The sequence below is a fragment of the Podarcis bocagei genome (genome assembly GCF_964188305.1).
Source record: "Podarcis bocagei genome assembly, chromosome: 3".
Classification (NCBI taxonomy): domain Eukaryota; kingdom Metazoa; phylum Chordata; class Lepidosauria; order Squamata; family Lacertidae; genus Podarcis; species Podarcis bocagei.
This window is the reverse complement of record NC_138127.1, coordinates 15,538,806-15,560,701: the sequence shown is the minus strand read 5'-3', so window position 1 is coordinate 15,560,701 and position 21,896 is coordinate 15,538,806.

Below are 21,896 nucleotides of genomic sequence, written 5' to 3'. Positions count from 1 at the left end.
GAGGCTTTGGGGGAGCAAGGTGTTTTTAAAGTGACAAATTGTAAAAATGGTCAGTTGTGATGACTGATCTCCCAGGATACTAAGGCCACCTTTTGACCTACACAAAGGATGGGGGATGTGATGAGGATACATAATAATGGAAAGCATAAAGGATGGCATCCGACCCAAACATCTAATCTTTTTTTATCAGACAAATGTTCCTGCATGTGAGAAAGTTCCTCCTTTAGATCTATCAGCCCCTCAGGCAATGTTTAAACCATTCTTTTAAAGAGAGTGATCCTTCCAAGTCTTACTAGCAGTTCATTTGATTTTAATAGCACCTGAACTTTGCCTCTGAGAATCCCATAACAGCTGCTGTTGTCCAACTGCTTCCTCCATGTCCAATCCTCTTAAAGCTCTCTGTGGACGCATGTGCTTGCTCCCTCTGATGCCGCACAAAGCCTCAGAAAGAATTCAGCTAGCTGGTCTGATTATTTTTAAAGGCAGAACTATAATTTCAGCTCCGCCAGCTCCGTTGTTTTGGAAACACTGGTCGTTCAGCAAGCCAAGAGAAAGGTTGCACAGAGAGGCCTTGAATGGAATCTCATTTGTTCCAGTGTAATTCAAAATTGGACAGACATCACCGCATGTGATGATAACCCAGGAAGAAATGCCCATGTTTATGAATTGCTATGAACATCTAGGATGTCCTTTTCTTGTGAAAGGGAAATGAACTAGAACTTCCATTATGGAGCAGTTTTTCAGTTCAATATAGTAAAAACTAGTGTATGTAATGGGTCACCAAGCTTTTGGGGGCCAGTGAATTTTGAGGCTACACTCAGGGGTGGCCGGTGCGCTGCCTGCTTGTGCAGTGGGGGGGGGGAGTTTAGAATGAATCCTGGTTTTATTGAGGGTGCTGAAAATTTGCAGATGGGTGGCGATTTGGGAGCTCCCTCATGGAACAGCAGTTCCCAAGCTTGCCTGAGGAGAAGAAATGAAGATGAAGTAAGTATAAGTCTGTAGAGTTGATAAGCTGAAAAGAAATTTTTTTCAAATTCACCTCAGCCACAAAATTGCAGTACAGCCTCAGGCGAGCACTGTTCTGGGTCCCGAGACAATATGAGTATATAATAAGAGCGCTGGTTTGGCCTCTGGGGTTGTTGTGACTTGCAAGGCAATGTATATGTCATATGAACTCCTAAAAGGTGCTACATGCTGATGCACCACAACCCTGTGCATGTTTACTAAGAAGTAAGGTCCATTTTGTTCAGTAGGGTTGACTCCCAAGTAAATGTGCAACCTTATTATTTACTTGAGAGACTTGCTTATCCTTTCTGCACCAAGCAGATTGCTGTGGTCTGCAGGATAGAGGCTCCTACAAGTTCCAAGGATCTCAGTAGCCAGCTCCACAGTAACTCAGAGCAGTGCTTATAGTGTGGTTGCCCCTGTTTTGTGCAATAGCACTGCTGCCAAGACATGATAGGCACCCACTTTCTGCACTTCCTGGAAACCGTGGAAGACATTTTTGTTCCAAGAATTTTTCCCAAATGGATAGCATGGATGTCCACTTGTTGGCATTTTAGTCATGTTTCAAATATATTTGTTGTTTTCATTTTTGAACTGTTTTAATTACAGTGGTACCTCGGGTTAAGAACTTAATTCGTTCCGGAGGTCCGTTCTTAACCTGAAACTATTCTTAACCTGAGATACCACTTTAGTTAATGGGGCCTCTCACAGCCACCGTGCCGCCCCGCGATTTCTGTTCTCATCCTGAAGCAAAGTTCTTAACCAGAGGTACTATTTCTGGGTTAGCGGAGTCTGTAACCTGAAGCATATGTAACCTGAAGCATCTGTAACCCAAGGTACAACTGTATTTTATGTGTAAATAGCCTTGAGATGCTGGTTTAGAAGGTAATCATCATCAACAACAACAATTACTAGAGAGTTGATTCTGATGGAGAACAAAGACAGAGCTGTCCCCAAACCCCCTGATGATTACTCCCAGCAAGTTCATATAGACGTCAGATAGTATGGGGGAGACCATGTATTTGACTACTGATCGACAGGGGATGGTGACTGATGGCATCAAAAGCTGCTGAAAGATCAAGGAGAATTAATAGAGTGGCACTCCCCACCTGCCACCCGTCCTTCCTGAAATATAGGTCATCAATCAATCAAGGTGATCCACAGTGTTCCAGTGGTGAAACCAGGTCTCAAGCCAGACTGAAATGGGTCTAGGTGATTGGCTTCCTCCAAGCAGATGTTTGGAGCTGAACAGCAGCCACCACCCTCTCAAGCACCTTGCCCAAAGAGGGAATATTAGCACCTGGATTATTGTTGTCACATACTTTCAGGGAGGACTTCTTAAGGAGACAGTGTCTCCTTCATGGCCAGAGACACTATCCTTCTCTCAATGGCACACCCACCTCTCCCTGGACACAGCCAATCATTCCCTCCAGCTATCATGTTATAGGGAGGGTTGTTGTTTGTTTTTCTGTTTTGGCAGATTTCTCTTGATTCTCGGTGTTGCTAGTCAAAAATGGAGAGATGCCAATCTAATTGCAGGTTCAACAAGCTGCTCCTCTATTCCCTGCCGACCTCACAGCACACATTTCAAAGAGAAAACCCAAAGAGTGTTCTCCTATGGCTGACTAACCCAGGGCTTTCTCAAACAAAGGCATGACCTACATCAATCAACAAGAGCAAAGTATGTGAGCACAACCTCGCTGTGTCATTTGACAGCTTAATATTGTGAGCAAACAAGCAGGTGCCTGTCTTTTACACACCATTTACTGGCTTGCAGACAAGCCACATTTGATTTCCCTTGACATTGTTTATGGGGAGAAGGAGTATCCTTGCAGCCTTCAGAATGCAGATGCCGTTTCTCAGCTCCCTAATTTCTGCTTTATATTTCGTTGGTGGCAGACCAGTGTAGGACAGAGATTTAATTCATTCGAGGTTTATTCATGCCAGGACTAGGGAAACCATGGTGCTGTTGGACTCCCAACTCTCAACAGCTCCTCAGCCAGCATGGCCAAAGTTCAGGGGTGATAGTGGCTGTAGTCCAATAGTCTCCCCATTACTACTTTAATATGTTTCCAATCCAGATGTCAACAAGGAAGCACATCTGTTCATTTCTTTCCACCCTTGTACTTCAAGCAAAGAGCAAGCAAGAGAGGTAGTGTAGTAAGAATTGTTATAAGCCAGATTGGTGTAGTGGTTAGAGTGTTGAACTAGGACCTGGGAGACCAGGGTTCAAATCTCTACTCTGCCATGAAGCTCATCGGGTGATCTTCTTGTAAGTATTAGAAATAATTCATACTTCCTGTAGAATACATATTGGTGCTGCATATATATTTGCCAGGATACACACACACACACACACACACACACACACACACAGGATTGATGTTTGACAGTATTCAGTCCCAACTGAAGCCAACTCTTTTAAATAAATACTCTTGGAGTGTACTTATTACTAAACCTTTACTGTACCTCTTTTTTATTGAACCCAGCCATTTCGGTCCTCTGAAGGAAACAGATGTACTATTTACATTATTCAGTTTCACTTTGGGTGGTTGAATGTCTTGTTTATACAGCTTAGGTCCAAGATCAACTGAGAACGATGAGAAATATCTAATCTAAAACATGAATCAGGAGTAGGAAAGGTTTTTTTTAAAAAAAGAAACTTTCAATATTCATGGGAAAACAAAATTCTAGCACATGAGAGAACAAATATGAAATGGCTTAGCTGTCAATTATGGGTTTTCTCCCACTGAGTTATGATCCTTTCCTTCCCGCATAAGACGAGGCACCTCGGAATAAGGGTGTGCCAGAGATTTGAAGCAGGGATGCCTACATAGTCTGGTGCCTTTACTTAAATTCTTTCAAACAGAATCACCTTTGCAGCAAATGTGTCTGCTGGTGCTGCTTGGGAGCCCAGTCAAGTCCCAGTCATCCTTGTCACAAGTCATCCTTGTGAGCTCTTTGGCAATTGGCATACGTGCACCTCTCTCCCACTACTTGACAGAATGCCTTCTCTTCATATGCATTGTTGTACATTAGTTTTTCATGCTGCCTTTTGTTGTTCATATGTGTGTGTGTGTGTGTGTGTGTGTGTGTGTGTGTGTGTGCATGCTTTAGGTGTTCTCCTTTGGTGTTGACATGTTGTGAAGGGAGGGGTTGCTGGGACATGCATGCTAGATGCACCCTGCCCCTGGGACGCCAGCAAACAAGAGGATCTCCACTTCAGAAGTTCACCCCCAACTTATAGAGGGCAGCAGAAATAGCAATGGGGGCTCGCAGCCCCATGTATTAATACAGTACCGAAGAGCATCTGAAGAGGGCTCTTATTTTGGACTACATGCAATTATACCTCAGCAGCATCTTTATTTCTGGTTGTTATGGAATAGGCACTGCACGTGCTCTAAAAATGTGCTGCTTTTCTACGGCTTGAACTAACATATATATCCAAGAGCAGAGCTTTAATGCATGTTGTCATTCTTGCCCTATCCTACCCAAAACACTTTGCCCCTCTGCACCAGAATGGCATCCTTGGAAAACCCTCCCTCTTTATTGATGGTTCCCGCCTCTTCCCCTCATCTTTCAGTGACAATGAATGCCGTACAAACTGAGCAGAATATCAATAAATGTTTCATCGACCTGAAGCTGAAACACATCCAACGAAATGTTATTTTTAGCTTGTGTGGCGTGCTGGGCTGGAACAATGCAAGCATGGATAAAAAGAGATGGGAACTATTCAGAAGACAAAATGGGAAACGGTTATGATTTTGGTTATCTTTCAGAGAAAACAAAATGAAGAATATGCATTCATTGGGATATTGGCATGGCCAGGCATCCAAATTTGCCTTCATGTAGGGATGAGGCTTGTGAAATTGCAAAATATCTATATATCACAATATTTCAAATTGCTGATATAATTGTTTTTAAATGGTGAGGCATTACTTTTCTTTAGCTATACAAGCCAGAACCAAAACAAAGGCATTGCTGAATAAAAATACACTTTGTTACTTCAGTATAGTCCACTTCAGATAGCTGTAAATGAAACTATAATCTGAATCCCTACTCCTCAGTAAGCATTCTGCAGATGGCATCAGGACAACCAACTCCTAAGCAACAGTACTATCTAGTTTCCACCACTGTTTCCACCCCATATCTATTCCTGGTGGGTAGCAAGTGCATAAATGACTGACATTGAAAGAAGGGTAGACCTGTCAATTCTAGAACACTGTTTTCACAACCCCTTCTCTAGACCATTTTGGAAGTTTTGCTCATGCATTGTAATGATGAGAAGTGAGCTTCACCCTCCTGGATAGCTCTGACCCCAGAACTGCAGGCCTCCCTTTATCCAATATTCACATACCAAGCATAGAAGACTGAAGCCTACCTGTGTAGAGCGATTTGCAGAGATTCCAAGAGTGCTGCACACCAAAGTGAATTCACTTCCTTGCACATCGTTCACACATCAAGCCTGGAACATTTGCAGAGAGATTTCCAGGGGTCCCAAGACTGCTGCCCACCTAAATGAATTCACCTCCTTACTTATATAGGAAGACATCCTTGCCTAATTCATGGAAATCAAGGAAGTGATCACAGTAACACATATGATATTGCAGCAAGGACTACCATCTTTTCCAACTGGCATAGATTGTGGAGTCATTCAGCAGGAACCATATAATGTCTACGTTGTACAACACTGAGCATCCCATTAGTACAGGGTCAACATTTCACAGTAATGATAGTAACATAAAAACTTCATCTGTGGCAGCCTTTGGATATAAGCAATAAAGTTTGTATCTAGCAATACTTAGCATTTATCTGCATGCCTGATTGATTGTTTACAAGATTTTCTCCCCAACCTATCAACAACAAGCTCTCAGGTTGGTTTACAAAGTATTTTTGCAATGAAAACATCAACTCTAGTCAGCCAGCATGATCAACGGTCAGGGAGTATGAGAGCTGTAGTCCAGCAACATTTGAAGGGCACTATGTCACTTAAAAAGCAGAGACATCACCTTGTCAACAAAGGTCCATATAGTTAAAGCTATGGTTTTCCCAGTAGTGATGTACAGAAGTGAGAGCTGGACCATAAAGAAGGCTGATCGCCGAAGAATTGATGCTTTTGAATTATGGTGCTGGAGGAGACTCTTGAGAGTCCCATGGACTGCAAGAAGATCAAACCTATCCATTCTTAAGGAAATCAGCCCTGAGTGCTCACTGGAAGGACAGATCCTGAAGCTGAGGCTCCAATACTTTGGCCACCTCATGATAAGAGAAGACTCCCTGGAAAAGACCCTGATGTTGGGAAAGATGGAGGGCACAAGGAGAAGGAAACAACAGAGGACGAGGTGGTTGGACAGTGTTCTCGAAGCTACCAGCATGAGTTTGACTAAACTGCGGGAGGCAGTGGAAGTCAGGAGTGCCTGGCGTGCTCTGGTCCATGGGGTCACAAAGAGTCGGACACGACTAAACGACTAAACAACAACAAATGTCAGTAGCAACTGATGTGGAGTGGCAGCACTGTGGAGCTATCCTCATGACACCAACTTCACTCCAAGCACACCTGGGGCAAAGCAGCAGTGAGGTAGGGGCCCTACAAACACAGTAGGGGAGCCAATCCAGTGCTCCTACTCACAAGTACACAGCCGCAACCTCACCTTGCTATGCCCCACCAAGTGCCTTCCAGGTAAGCCACAGCAATGCCAGTGTTGGGAGGGGCAGTTTCACGATGCTGCCCCACCCAAACTCATGTTTTAGTGGATAACAATATTGTAAAGGCTAATTACTTAATCATCAATATAGCTCAACTGAAGCCAGTAATGAAAACCAAAATAGTACCCCAACTGTGAATAAGGAAATGGCTTCTCCAGCGACTAAAATTGCCAAAACTTATCATGACCCATTTATCTCCATTCATAATCCAATTCAGAAACAAGCCAGGGAGTGTTATGACTTTTGCTATGAATGAAGGCAAATGTTCTTGGAACCCACACATTTCCGAATACACTGTATTTTAAGCAGCAAGACAAGCAAAGAGGTTAAAGGAGATAATGGATGGGCCACAATGAAAGCCATGATCAAGCTCGATGGTTTTCATCTGGAACCCATTGATCTCAGGAAGCATTAGAGGTCTCCAAGTCCATTTTCATCCCTCTGAGTCATCCTCATTAAATTCAAAGGAGCCCAGAACATCTGTGGAACTGTAAATTGAATTTTAACACTCAAATGAACAGCGACCAAATGCAGTCGCCTGTGCCTGATGTAAAGCCGTGGGGGGAAGGGGCGGATGGGAAAGAGTTTGCGGCCTGAAGGAGGGAATTGCCTGAATCAGAAACAGAAATCTGAATTCAGTTAGAAGTGGCAGGCATGAGAGACACCAGATCTGAAATTTAATTTCCAACACCTGACTTGACATGTAGACCTTCATTTCAAATCCCATATCCCCACTGCAGTAATAATTACAGTGGTACCTCGGGTTACAGACGCTTCAGGTTACAGACACTTCAGGTTACAGACTCTGCTAACCCAGAAATAGAACCTCGGGTTAATAACTTTGCTTCAGGATGAGAACAGAAATCTCACGGCGGCAGCGGGAGGCCCCATTAGCTAAAGTGATACCTCAGGTTAAGAACAGTTTCAGGTTAGGAACAGACCTCCAGAACAAATTAAGTTCTTAACCTGAGGTACCACTCACCATGAACACCTCCCTTCTCTTATAATGGCAATGGTGCCCACCTGAGAGGTGGCAAATTCCACCTGGGGGCGGTAGCCCTGGTGCTAAGGTTACCATGACTACAATTCTAAAGGCACTCACCTGGGAGTAAGTGCCACCAAACTAAATTGGGCTTACTTATGTGATGAGACACCAGAGAGTTCCAACAGAAAGGGAAACTGGAGCAGAAGTGGCCAACATCACTTACATGTCCCACGTCTGCAACAGAAATCAACCCAGCAAATGCAGTCGGTATTCACTGTTGCTGCTGCTTTCAGGATCTGTAAGTTTCCCCCATTCTCACTTGTGCTTCCTTTGCACTTCCTAGCAACTTCCTAGCAACTGGTATTCAGAGCCACATCACTTCTGTCGTCTCTAGAAAGAAATACAGAAGTTGAAGAAGCAGCAAGGAGAAGTCTGTTGGAAAGATAAAGTAGAAATTTCTCAGAAGGAACGGCGTGGCCTAGCTGGGGAATGTAGAGAAGGCCGAGTGCAAATATGGGAAAGAGAAAGACACACTTTGCTTTAATGTTTAAGGAAGAAGCTGTAATATTCAACTAAGTAAAAGCTAAGCCCATGCTTGGATAACCATGTGAATGTAAATACTTTGCATATATTCTTCTTTAGCTATATGTTCAGTTTATGAAAATTTTAACCAGTGTATGGACATGGTTTTAATTTCAAGAAAAGAGTCAGTATTGCCCATGATTTGATTGCAGTTTAGCTACTCTGTCAACACACCCTTTATAGAAAATACAAAAGCAAAGAATATGCCTTTAAGTTGAAAAGGTGGTTTGCTTATTGAAAGGTAAAGAGCAAGCATGCTTTCGGCTCAGTATAGGTCAAGTCATGCACTATAAATGTCCTTATTTTGTTTTGCTCCTTCTAGAAAAGGAAACTGGGTTTGGGGATTTTATTATTTTGATTTTTTTGGATGCATTGCAGGAGATGTTTGCCTAAGGATTATGTCGAAATCAACCTAATTTTCCGTTCCTCTCTCCTGCGTCAATGAATAACAGTTTTCCAAATTAGTGTTTGCTTTGTTTCCTCAGTGAACGATGAAAGTCAAGTAACCCTGAATTTATCAATTTCATCTTGTGGGTTTGCTGCAGATGATTAGCTAGTCTGCTGGTGTTTTCAGAGTAGGCATTCATATATAATCTATGCATGCTTTATTTAATATTTATGAAATAATGACTAGGTATCATTAAATGCATTAATAAGTTATCTGGGAACATTTTTACAAAATACATTAGGAATAAATTGCTAACAAACAGGACTGTAGCATACAGCAATATTGTATGTAGCAGCCTTTAAAAAAAACAGAAGTCAGATTAGCATGGGGGAGCTCACTAACTCAGTGGCATAATGAACCTTGGGTACCTCCATTTAAAATGATAATTCACAGTGCTGAGGAACAGCCTGTCCAAGAATCTCAAGAGGGGCTCCTCAAGTCACACGGGGTTCTCCATCAAGGGAAGTCGTCTACATACATAGAGTAGGTTTTCCTCCACAGGAAATCTCTCAAACATATGGGCAGCACATGGAAGAGCCAATGGGGATGTGATGGCGGTAAAGGCAAGCTCAACCCTATTCTCTCACTAGCAGAATTGTTGACTGTGTCAGGGGAATATCCAGATTGGCCTTATGTCAATCTGTTTCCTTTGGAAGGTTGTAGACCAGTGGTTCTCAACCTGTGGATCCCCAGATGTTGTTGGACTACAACTCCCATCATCCCTGAGCTCTGGCCTTGCTAGCTAGGGGTGATGGGAGTTGTAGTCCAACAACATCTGGGGACCCACAGGTTGAGAAAAGCTGTTGTAGACTCTCCTTCCTTGGAGGTTTTCAAGCAGAGGTTGGTTGGCCATCTGTCATGGATGCTTTAGCTGAGATCCCTGCATTGCAGGGGGTTGGACTAGAAGTTCCTTGGGGTTCCTTCCAGCTGTACAGTTCTACAATTCTATGTTTCATTGTGCTGTTAACATGCATCCCAACAGCACCGGCTTCACTGAGTTACTCCAAATATATACATTTGGAGGGGTAGACCCTTGCAGCAGCAACAACAACAAAATTATTGTAGCACCTCAAAGACAGATGCATATATTTTATTCAATGCACACAGCTAAACTAATTCCTCAAGTCTTTTGGCTACGGTGAAGTGGGGATTAATGGTGCTGAAACACACAAATACACACAGGTGAAAGAATTTCATTTTTTTGTCTTCCACACATGTCTGCCAAACAAAAGATGAAGTTGAAGAAGTGGCAAGGATTCTGCAAGGATGGTTTCTTCCCTCTTTTTTCAGTCTGAGGTCATGTTTAGTGATGAGGAAAGTGGGAAATAGATATGGGCTAACACATCCCCTTAGCCATTATCCCTGAAACCCCTCTCTTCTAATCCTCAGGATCTTCTAAAACCACCAGGCCAGATGGTGCAGTGATTTTCTCGAGTGCTCCAGTATCCACTAGGGTTTATCACTGAGCAGGTTTCTTTTTATTGATGTCAGATATTTGCCACATACTGGCAGAACCCACTGCTTGTGAACATTTAACTCCACTTGTGGCACTGAGAACAAACCTGCATTCATGTCATATAGAGCTTGCTGGTCCTGTGCGCTGAAAAGTTCCTGTGTGTCGTGAAAGCAACAGTCCCTGTGCTGCTGTCCCAGCAGGCTTGCTTTAATTCCTTTCAGAAATGGCACTTAACACTGGCTGCATTCAGATGTGGGACTTATTGCTAACTAATTGTTAGTTTTCCTGGTCGTAATGCTAACACTTCTGTCCTGATTGCTAATATTCCTGTTGCTTTATGGAGGGGCGGCTTTTCCATCGATATACCACCATGTCATGCTAAATTTCATTCCTACCAGTGGCCATGGTGTTGTCAATTTGCATTTCTTAGTACAGAAAATATTGAACTGATGTGTAGAGATCTTTCCTGTTCTGATTAATTCAAGGGTGTTCTGGAAGTTTTCTTTCTATATGAAAGAAACAGGCAGAAGGTTCTTGTCTGGGTTATTCCTTCTGAGAAGCTAAGTACATCTGGCTTAAAATGGTTCTGTCATCTTTCTGTCAAGGTCATGCTGACTATAAGAAGGAGCCTGGGTCTCACTTGCTTTCTCTTTCTGTCTCTTTGTTCTAGTGTGGTGTTCTGTATGCTATAGTGATAAGGTTTAGTCTTACTGTAAGTTTTATTGTAAGTGCTGCAAGTGGATTTCTTATGGACAGTGCCAATCCTGAATGTAACGGATTTGTGACCATTATGCTCATTTGCCTTCAGTAGCAGTAAAGCTCTGCTGAATGAAGTACAATTGCCTCTGGTCTATTTTTTTGGAACTCTGCATTGTGTTTAAGTTTTCAACTCCCCAGCGCGACAGGTGTAACACAACAATGAACATCATTTGGCATGTTGTCACTCATGTGCGTTTCTGTTCCACCATGTAGTATGCCTAACTACTGTCTGAAACTTATTTACACAAGCAGTAGGTGGGTGACCCATGAAAACACATGGGAAACTTGAAACGCAAAACTCCCGTGTTATTCCAGGTCTCCAGGGTTGCAAATGGATTTTGTCCAGTGCTAGAAACGAGTGCTAAACTTCTGCTAGGTTTCCAGAAGTGGCTTTTGCATTGTGTGAAAGATCACACAAAACATGAAAAGCAACAGATATGGAAACATTAGGAAGACAGGACAGAGTGTTGTCTGAATGCTGTCTTTGTCTCTTGGTTCATGGGCCCTAGCAGCAGCTGATATGGAAAAGCTTGAAGATGCTACTTTTGCTCATCTTCAATTCACCTGAGCATGGCCAGCATGAGACTGCTCTCTTCCAGAAACTGTAGGCCTGCCAAGTGTCGCATCTCATCTAGCATACGCCTGCATCTTTCCTGCTGCTGCCATCCCATTTCTGCAGGAGAGTACCATGCCACTTGCATCTACAGCCGAGAGAAAGGTGCCATAAGTTCTCTGCTGGGAACTGTTAGTTCCAAATGCCTCTTTTCCTATTCTCCAAGCCCTCTTAGCTAAGAGTGAGGGCAATGACCAATATCATCCTTACCAGTCCCACTTTACATCTGATAGGCTAAATGAGGTCGTGCCAATCCAAGAATGTAAGAATCCTAAGAGAAGAAGGAATTTTGTTCGCCAATGAACGGTTTCAGAAGCTGCAGAAATACAGAAAACTATAGGAAAGTAAAATAATGGAGATTGAGTTGGACTGATAAAGAAAAGTGTGACATGTTAAAGCATTTAGGATCCACCATGGGGTGATGGGAAGTCGTTATAGAAATTGTGTATAAGGAAAAAACTAAGAATATGGGAATATGTATTTTTCTTGTTCTGAATGTACACTTTGTGAATTTAATAAAGCATTAAGAGGAGGAGGAGGAGGAGGAGGAGGAGGAGGAGGAGGAGGAGAAGAAGAAGAAGAAGAAGAAGAAGAAGAAGAAGAAGAAGAAGAAGAAGAAGAAGAAGAATGGTTTCAGAAGCATCAATGCAGCAGGCTCTAATATAACAGAGCACAAAACCAACACGGAATGATCCCATTCATTAATTCTCCTTATCTGCAGGAGAATGCGGCAAAGAAGACCTAACCATGGGTGGGAGGACAAATGGCAGAGAGACTTTCTCCCTGTCTTCTCCCTAGTTGTGCCTCAACCAAGAGAAGAAAGCCTGCAGTTTTGAAGTGTATTTGATGATGCTGAGAACACGGCAGAAAAAGATGCCTGCTCCTCAAAATCTTTTATCTGCACCGTTCCAAAGGCAGAATTTCCATTTCCAAATGCAAACCACCAAAACCAGTATCCGCAAATACGAGCCTGCACCATTGCTTCCACTTCTTGCCTCGGCTTCCCATTTCTAACTTGAGAAGTGGATTTAGATGGAGCTATATCTTTTTCGTAAAATGTAGGAAGTATGTGCACCGTGGACTATAATTACAGAAGTGGAAGAAGAGGAACTACTTATTTTTGTGGGTTTCTTTATATCGAACTGCTTTTCCCACATCCTCTGCTGTGCAGTAACTATGCCAGCACATTTTTTTTTCATTTGTGGCAAGAAGCTGAAAGCTCCTGAGGTGGATTGCTTCCTCTAAGCCTTTTGCTTCCATGACAAATGAGAAGTGAAAAGAGATTTCTTCTTCATCAATGGAAGCTGCTCAGGGTGCTACTTAGAAATGGGGGAGAGAGAGAGAGAGAGAAGGTGGTAAAAGTGGACCGAGCTAAGCAAAGACGGTCCAGATGGAGAGCCATTAACAACAAGAGGACTAGGCCTGTGGACTAAGAGGTTCACTAAATACCTATATCCCTTTTTTTAAAAAAACCAGCTCCCCCCCCCAACTTTGAGCTAAGTGTCCAGGATTTAGATGAAAAATAGATGAACTTTTTGAGGGGAAGTTAAAAACTTACTGAAAAACTGGCCTTATTTTATATAAACACGCACACATGCGCAAACACGTGAGCATAAAACTTAAAGGTCTGTGCCAACATTGCCAATCAGGAGAGAACTCTCAGAAAAAGCTTGTCAAATAAAGTTCACCATAAATAACAATTCCAAATCAAACCAAGAGAGCTCAGTCATCACTAATATTCAGTGGACCAGAACTCCTTTCCTACGTTTTATAAACAGACAACATTCATTCAACAGTAAAAAGTAAAGAGACTTTTCTCCTCCACTCACCAATTTAAAGCTGCATTTCTCTGCTGTGTACTGAATCTGTAATATGACCAGCTATCTAAAGGCAGCTTATGCTCTCTCTGTATTGTAGCCCCTCCCTGTTTCGTGATAGACCCAAATTCCACAGGCAAATAAAGGAAAGAGAAATCTACAGAATTTAGGAGAACACCAGGGGGGTGGGGGGTTCTCCAATGGTGGTGATCCAAAATGTTCCAGCAGCACAGAGATCCAACTCTAGCTGTACAGTAGGATAGGATGGGGAACCTGTGGCCCTCCAGATGTTGTGGGATAGCAACTCCATGACCATTGGTGTTGCTGACTGGGCTTGATGAGTGTTGTAGTTGCCCCTTGGGGTCCCTTCCAACTCTGCAATTCTACAATTCTATTATTCTAGCCACCCAGTATCTTGCAACTTAAGCTTTAGTTACCAACGTACAAAAGACAGCAAGAGACCAGGGCCACCTCTTGTATTTACAAGAGGGAGGCAGGGAGGGAGCCAAGCCCTACATTAAATGTGATAGGTACATTGTTGATGAGTTATATAAAAAGTTGCTATGGCACAAACCATTCTGAGGCTTACAAAAGAGTACTTTTGTAACTACAGGAAAGGAGTGGAAACTTCCTTGGACTTATCCAACAAATATGTGCATTTTTAGACATAACTGGAACCAGGTACAATTTGGAGAGCATCATGTGTGCATGTTCGCCTGGAGAAACAGCCCATGAATCACACAGTCTTACATAAATATTGTCCTTGCAATGCTACCAGTATTGGTCTAGTCTCATGTTTCCAACTATGCAAGGGCTTGCTGCAAAAGCAAGCCACGCACAAGCTAATCCCTCCAGCCAACTTTCCAAGAGAGCTGTGTGTTTGCAGACTGACACAACTCAGAAAGGCTGCAGTAATTATTTCCTATATTCTCTTTCTTTGCCCTGGGTCAGTCTGAGTATTTATCGCCACTGCCTCAGCTGTTTTTCACTTGTGGTCTCTGAAACACGCTGTGAGAAGGACTCATCTTACCTCTGTGATAAGAGAATCCTGCTTTCCATGCTCACAAGCTCTGGGGTCCAATCCCTGGTTTCTCCAGGTACAAGGATATCAAGAAGAAAGCCCATCACCTTGGAAAACCACTGCCACTCTGAGAAGACAACAAGCTTAGCAGGTTAGATGGGTGGACTTATAATCCTCCTGATGTTGTTGGACTCTATCAGCCCCAGTCAGCATGGCCAATGGCCTGGAATGTAGAGCATCCAGAAGCATCTTTGGGACCACAGGTTTACCACCCCTGACCTACAAAACCTTCTCAGCTTTAAAACACTAATGGAGAACACAGGGTGAATCTTCCAATGTGGAAAGGATATTTTCTGCTGTGTTTCAAAACAGCATAATTAGCAGGTGGTCCTTTGCCCAATTCCACCAATGCCGCAGTCTTGCTTTAAGCTAAGAGCCATTTGAGCTCAGCTGGGTTTAGTTCCAAATAAATCTGTTTAGAATTAAGTGAAAAGAAATATGCCTATGACCTGTGCTTCTGTTTATCCCCAAGAAATATGTGAGGCTGAATTATAATTCATTTCATTTTTCTACTCTGGAAATGTGTTGTGCTGCAGCAACCAATGAACAGAGCCATAAAATATACCAAATGCCTCAGGGTTTCTTTGGTGCCTTCAACCATCTTTGATCCCCCATTGTCTCCTGCAATGACCACCAGAAGCTGTGAGACGCAGCAGCCTAGTATAGCCTAAATGCTGACTGCTTTGATAGCCAATTCCATACCAGGAGATTGAGCTGCAGAGTGGCACTTAGGAGTCATAGAATCATAGAATTGTAGAGTTGGAAGGGACCACCAGGGTCATCTATAGTCTAACCCCATGCAAGGCAGGAATCTTTTGCCCAACATGGGGCTCAAATCCACAACCATGAAATTAAGAGTGCTCTACTGACAGCATCTGGTTGTTAGATGATGGGAGAATGTGAGGGCATGTGGACTTATATATGTACACCTTTGCCCCACTTAAGTAACTATTGTACCATTGTCTATGTTAGTGTGTGTTAAATGTATTATAAACCTCCTTGAGAAAATTTGATTTAGGAGATGGGGTATCAATACTCCAAAGCAAATATTAAAAAAAAATACTTTGCAAAACTCAAAAATCCAAATCTGCTGAGGTACAGAACATAGTTCCTAAGACTGTCATGTCCTATTTCTCAAGCATGGCATCCAAATCACAGCCCCCGTTTGAAAATATAAACTATTGCATTTGGCACAAGCGAAACTTTGGAATGCAAGTCATTTTTTGCCTCATATTTTGTCTGCCAAGTCAGCCCATACCTTTTATTTTGGTCTCATACAATTTAGGCTTATATGAGGGTCTGGTTTCAGTTAAGGCTAAATAGATGGCATTGGACAAAAGGCTCAGAGAGGTCTATGAATAATACTGGAAACTGCATCCACTTCCCAATGCCGCAAGCATGTTTAAATACCCAAGCCAAAGTTAATCTTTTGAGTTCCAGGAGATAGGGAAAAGTGGTTATTTTAAACACAAAGGTCTTACATATAAATACATGTGGTATCATTCCCAAAACACTGAGGCAAAGAAAATCGTATGTGATTCAACCTACCCTTGTGTCTGCATGCATTAACTGTCTCTGAAGACCTTGGTAATTTAAAAGGCAGCTCGGAAAATAAGAGGAAATAATAATAACATTAATCACTTACTGATACCTATCTTGGTGGTATTTGGGGAAACGCAAGGGCAAAATTGGATTCTAAAAGGACTTGAAATGTTCCCTGAGGTGCTTCTACTTTTTTGTGTGTTTATCTTTGGACTTTATTAGAAGCCACTCAGAAATGAAAGATTGCATCCTCAGTTCAAAAAAGAAATGCCCAGGGTTCAGAATTCAAGGTTATGTGAAACGCTGAAAGGGTTGGAAGACAGGTTTTGCTGTGCTTACAACTCCAGTTACTTTGATGGCAGAAAGTGAGGAGGAATTAAAGAACCTTTTAATGAGGGTGAAAGAGGAGAGTGCAAAATATGGTCTGAAGCTCAACATCAAAAAAAGAAGATCATGGCCACTGGTCCCATCACCTCCTGGCAAATAGAAGGGGAAGAAATGGAGGCAGTGAGAGATTTTACTTTCTTGGGCTCCATGATCACTGCAGATGGTGACAGCAGCTGCCTGCTTCTTGGGAGAAAAGCAATGACAAACCTAGACAGCATCTTAAAAAGCAGAGACATCACCTTGCCAACAAAGGTCCGTATAGTAAAAGCTATGGTTTTCCCAGTAGTGATGTATGGAAGTGAAAGCTGGACCATAAAGGGGGCCACCAGGTGGCGCGTTGGAAGATGGCCGACAATAACATCTCTCCGACCCATACGAGGTACTAAGGGGCTGCTATGGGAAGTATGCAGTCTTCCTAATCCCCCCAGGATGCAGGGGGAAACTGTCCTGCCAGCGGTGTTCACAATGCACCCCCTGAAACGAGTGACAGGGGTGCTGAACACTTGGCACAGGCCCTCGGTGAAGTCAGATCTTCCTGATGCCGATTCCAATCAGCGCGTGCTGGTTGCTGCAGCTTGGAATTATAATTGGAAACATACGTTTGGAAATGAAGCTGAAAGCACATACATCAAGTAAAGCTCGACTGATAAGACTGCTGATTAATGGATCTCTGCAACCAGGAGTGACAGACGGATAAGTAAATCTTCTGATGAAGTACCATAAGGAGACTGTATGTTTGGAACGAAGGGGGGGTGGAGGAAAAAACTCTTTTTTTCCTGCATGATGTGACATTAATAACCCTTCACCCCAGATAGAAACAAGATCGTCGTGTTTCTATGAATCACAGGCAGGATTTTAAGAACTATGTGGGACGGAGTATAACAGGAAAAAAGACTGGAGAACGGTGAGAAAAGAGGAAAATTTTTATGACACAGTTAAAAAATGGCGTCTCGCCATGACAGGTCTGCCGGAGGAAGAAGGACTGGGGGAGGAGAATCAGGACTGTTTGATGAGAAGGAATGCTGGAATGTAAATTTGACCTGACAGAACCCCCAGACTCATTTGATTTATTCGGTAAGCCTGAGAAAAATAAAGGACAGATCGGAGATTAATTTTGTTTATGGAAGCGTTGTGCGGAGGCTGTCCCGGATCGATATGATTTTTGGAAGAGTACAAAACCCACATAGAATGCCAGCTTTCAACCTGCTTGTGAAAATCATCAGAGATCGCAAAGAAAGGAATTTATGATAACAACAAGAAGAGAAAGGAAGTAATAAAGGACTATCCGGATCAAACTGGATAGAACTGTCTAATTAATGCAGTAAGATAAGTGATGCTGTTTTGGACTCGAGCTGAGCTTGATGTATGGGTACCCCCAACAAAATTTAAAATTTGGCTGTATAATTTGGAATCAATGTGATACGGATAATGTGATGTGATTGGCCTGTTAATAAAAATTATTTTTTTAAAAAAAAGAAAGAAAGCTGGACCATAAAGAAGGCTGCTCGCAGGAGAATTGATGCTTTTGAATTATGGTGTTGGAGGAGCCCCATGGACTGCAAGAAGATCAAACCTCTCCATTCTTAAGGAAATCAGCCCTGAGTGCTCACTGGAAGGACAGATCCTGAAGCTGAGGCTCGAATACTTTGGCCACCTTATGAGAAGAGAAGACTCCCTCGAAAAGACCCCGATGTTGGGAAAGATGGAGGGTGCAAGGAGAAGGGGACGACAGAGGACGAGATGGTTGGACAGTGTTGTCGAAGCTACCAGCATGAGTTTGACCAAACTGCGGGAGGCAGTGGAAGACAGGAGTGCCTGGCATGTTCTGGTCCATGGGGTAACAAAGAGTTGGACACGACTAAATGACTAAACAACAACATGGCTGAATGAAATGATAAAAGGCTGGGATGGGGAACCAGGCATCTCCAGGCAGCAAGGCCAATGGTCAGGGATGGTGGCAGTTATAGTTCAACAATGTTGAGAGGGACAAAGGTTCCCTTGATCAAGGATTTAGCGCTGGAAAGGAAAACACAAGTGCGAGGGAAATGGGCATCCAATCTTCATGTAAGAAGTCTCTTTAGCATTTGGCAGAAATGCTTTATGCTTAAGGTCTCCATGCTTGTATTCCTTCCTCCTTGTATGGCCTAGATGCTACTGTGCAAATAAATTAACAAAAACAAGCCCTCTTGAAAGGTCACGCTCCTTCTTCCAAACTCTCATATTGGGCCACATTCACACCATGCATTTAATGCACTACGATGCCATGGCTTCCCCTGAATAATTCTGGGACCTGTAGTTCATTAACGGTGCTGAGAATTGTTTGGCAGCTCCTATTCTCCTCCCAGGGCTACAGTTCCCTGAGTGGCTGAACAGTCAATGCCTCTTCCCAGGGAACTCTGGGGATTTTAGCTCTGGGGAAATAGGAGTGTCCTGACAACTGACAACACCCCTACAGTTCCCAGAATTCCTTGAGGGAAGCCATGACTGCTTAAGTGGAACTGTATGGTATAAATATGCCCTTGGTATGTCATTTAAAAAAACAGATTCAGTCCATAGCATGTGTATGAGAGAGACAGAGTTTTAACTTTTACTTTTCCCTTCAGGTGCAAAATGTTCCAGAGCATCTCCGATTCTAGTTTTAAATCCCCTGGCATATTATGGATCTACTATAATTCTATGTACTACAGTGGTTTTTGCCAATCTGGTGGCCCCCTCAGATGTCCTGGACTACATTTCCCATCAGCCCCAGCCAGCACAGCAATTCTAACTCCGTGGGACTGATGGGATTTGTAGTCCAAAATCTCCGGAGAGCACCAGGTTGGCAAAGGCCTGTACCACAGTATGTTTGTGTGTGTTTAGCTGACTCATATCTCTCTCCATGCTTGCATGAGCCAGTTTTAAATCAATCACATATGGGTGAGCAACACTGCTCTTTCTCATTTACCTCCTGTATAAATAGACATTCTTATATAACATGTTCTCGAGGAGCAGCTGAAATACAGATCATTGTTTTTTTTTAAAAAAAAAACTTTTATTTTACTTTCCTTCACTAAATGGTAGTAAGAAAACAAAACTCAGTTTTCCAGATCGCACTTGAAAAATATTGCATCCGATTTTCTACCCAGTCAGAAGTAAATATATTAAACTAGCCCCTGCCCTCTCCACTTGCCAATCCTGCCCACCCCTTTGCCAACTGTCCTTCCCACACACCTGATCAATTCACCTCCCCTCACACCTCATTCCAACCCACTTTTAAAGGAGAGGAGAGATGCTTCACAGACTGCCTTGCTTAACTGCTGAGTGAAGCATCTCTCTGGCCTGTTAAACCTCTCTGCAGCTGCATTTCATTTCACTGTTGTTCCTTGTGCTGAAGCTGACATGGCTGCAAACTGCAGCATGACGGCATCCTTACATTTTTATGTCTATAGGAAGATAAACCTTATATGTTCAAAAGGTGCTGGCTAGAAATTAGGCCTTAAACATAACACACAGCTGCTATACTGTCAGGTCTTTTGTTCCAGAAAATTTTCAAAGGTGTCTTTTTAATCTGTAGCCCAGTTTGTATGTAACGCTAAGCCAAACCATGGCTAAGCAAGAATGAGTTAGCATGCAGGTACTGAAGGGGAAATATTGTAGCTACTATGCTCCTCCACAGTCCTGTGGCTGCCATTCTGCCCAGAGCTAAGCCATGGTTTGGCTTAGGTCACATAGACACCATATATTTTAAACACATGACTCCTCCCCTCGTGAATCCTGGGAACTGTTATTCATTCAAGGGGTTGGGAATTGTAGCTCGGGGGGGGGGGTAAACTACAGCTCCCAATATTCTTTGGGGAAACTCATGTGCTTAATTGAATTTTTAAGAAACAGTGAAATTTCCACCACAAAAAGGAATGTGATTCACATTCATCTCACGTGCAAATTATAGGAACTACTTTCAGGTATAATTCCAAAATTTTGGAAGTAATTCAGTCAATTAGTTGATCTAAATTAGCTGATTTCAAGCACCGAGACAAACATGGTTATGGCTTAGCTCCAAGTAGCATGGTGGCATCAGGGCTGGGGAATTGAGCAAAGTGGCCTCAATTCTTCTTCTGAGTACTCGCACACACTTCCGTTCACCACTTAGCCGTGGTTTAACTTAGCATTATGCGTGAACCAGGGCTCTCTGTGCTTTCAGCTGATGAAGTTCTCAACAGTTGAATGAAAGCCAGAAGCATTTAGATGTGATGCGGGAGACAAAGTTATAACTGGTATGCAGTACAATGCTGCCCCCTTTTCAGTATTCCGTGAGTTAATTCCAGTGCATATCTCAGATTAATAGAGGATGAAATGGGACTACTAAATGCACAGAAAGCTCTGGTATGCCCCCTAAAAGATCAAGTTTAGGCCCATACTAGAGCTTTATTAATATTTATCACACCCTTGTCTTAGATAATTATTCTACCATTCATCATGAATAAGCACTATCATTCTAGCTAGAGCCTGTTGTCATTTGCAATTCAAGTTAATGGATTTCTCCAGCCTTCTTGCTCTAGGATTCCTTTCATGGGGGTTTCTGAGAATCAAACAAAAAGGTCCTGCTGCGAGCTCCACCTTCACTGTCAAAATTCCTTAGGATGTTTTTACACATCTCCTAAAGGCATCATTTGCAAGCCGAGGTGATAGCCCAGATAATAGCTTAGCACTGAGTCAGGTAGAGCTCATCCGCTTAATTCTGCTGATCCAACTGAGACACTGAGCTCTGTGTTTACATGACCCTTACTTCCAGTGCTCCTCATTCAGTGGCTTCCCTTGCCAGCAGGAAAAACCCTGTAGATTTTTTTAGGGTCAATTTGTTCAAGATAGTGCAGAAAGATTTGTATCTTTGGGATTTTCCTCAGGTCCATAGTCTCCCAGCAAGACAGTTTGAACCTATAACCCTTTCACTGTCCGTTATACCATGCCCTCATAATCTTTGGGTCTGAGAAGCATTCCATAAATATAGTAAATAAATGAATTAAAAGAACATTACAGGAAGGGTGGGTGATTGTGAAGCAAAATGCATCTTTGCTCAATTAAGGAAACTTTTGAAGTTGGTCTGTCTGTGAAATAGCAAGGAGTATTCAAGGAGTGCCGCCTAGGAATGCCCCCAGGCTGGGCAAAGCCTTGTCTCTTGTATAGTGAAGATTCAGGTACAACAAGAGGGTCAGTGACATCATCAACACCTTACCATACCAAAAGGTTTTGAGCATGCTAGAAACCTCATGGACATCTCTGCAGCTGCATATCTGGAACTGACAGTCAAATCCATTTCAAATTCTATAATCAAGTTTTAGCGGAAGTGGAAGTTCCAAGCAGTTACATCCATCCTATAAAGGGTTTCAGTTGCAATCCTATACTCACCTACCTGAGAGCAAATCCAACTAAACTCAACAGGACTTGCATAGGAATGTGCCTTTATTCTATGTTTAAAACTAGGTTTCTTTAATTATTGACTTGTTGGTGCTGTGGATAGTTTGCTAGTGTTCTAGTC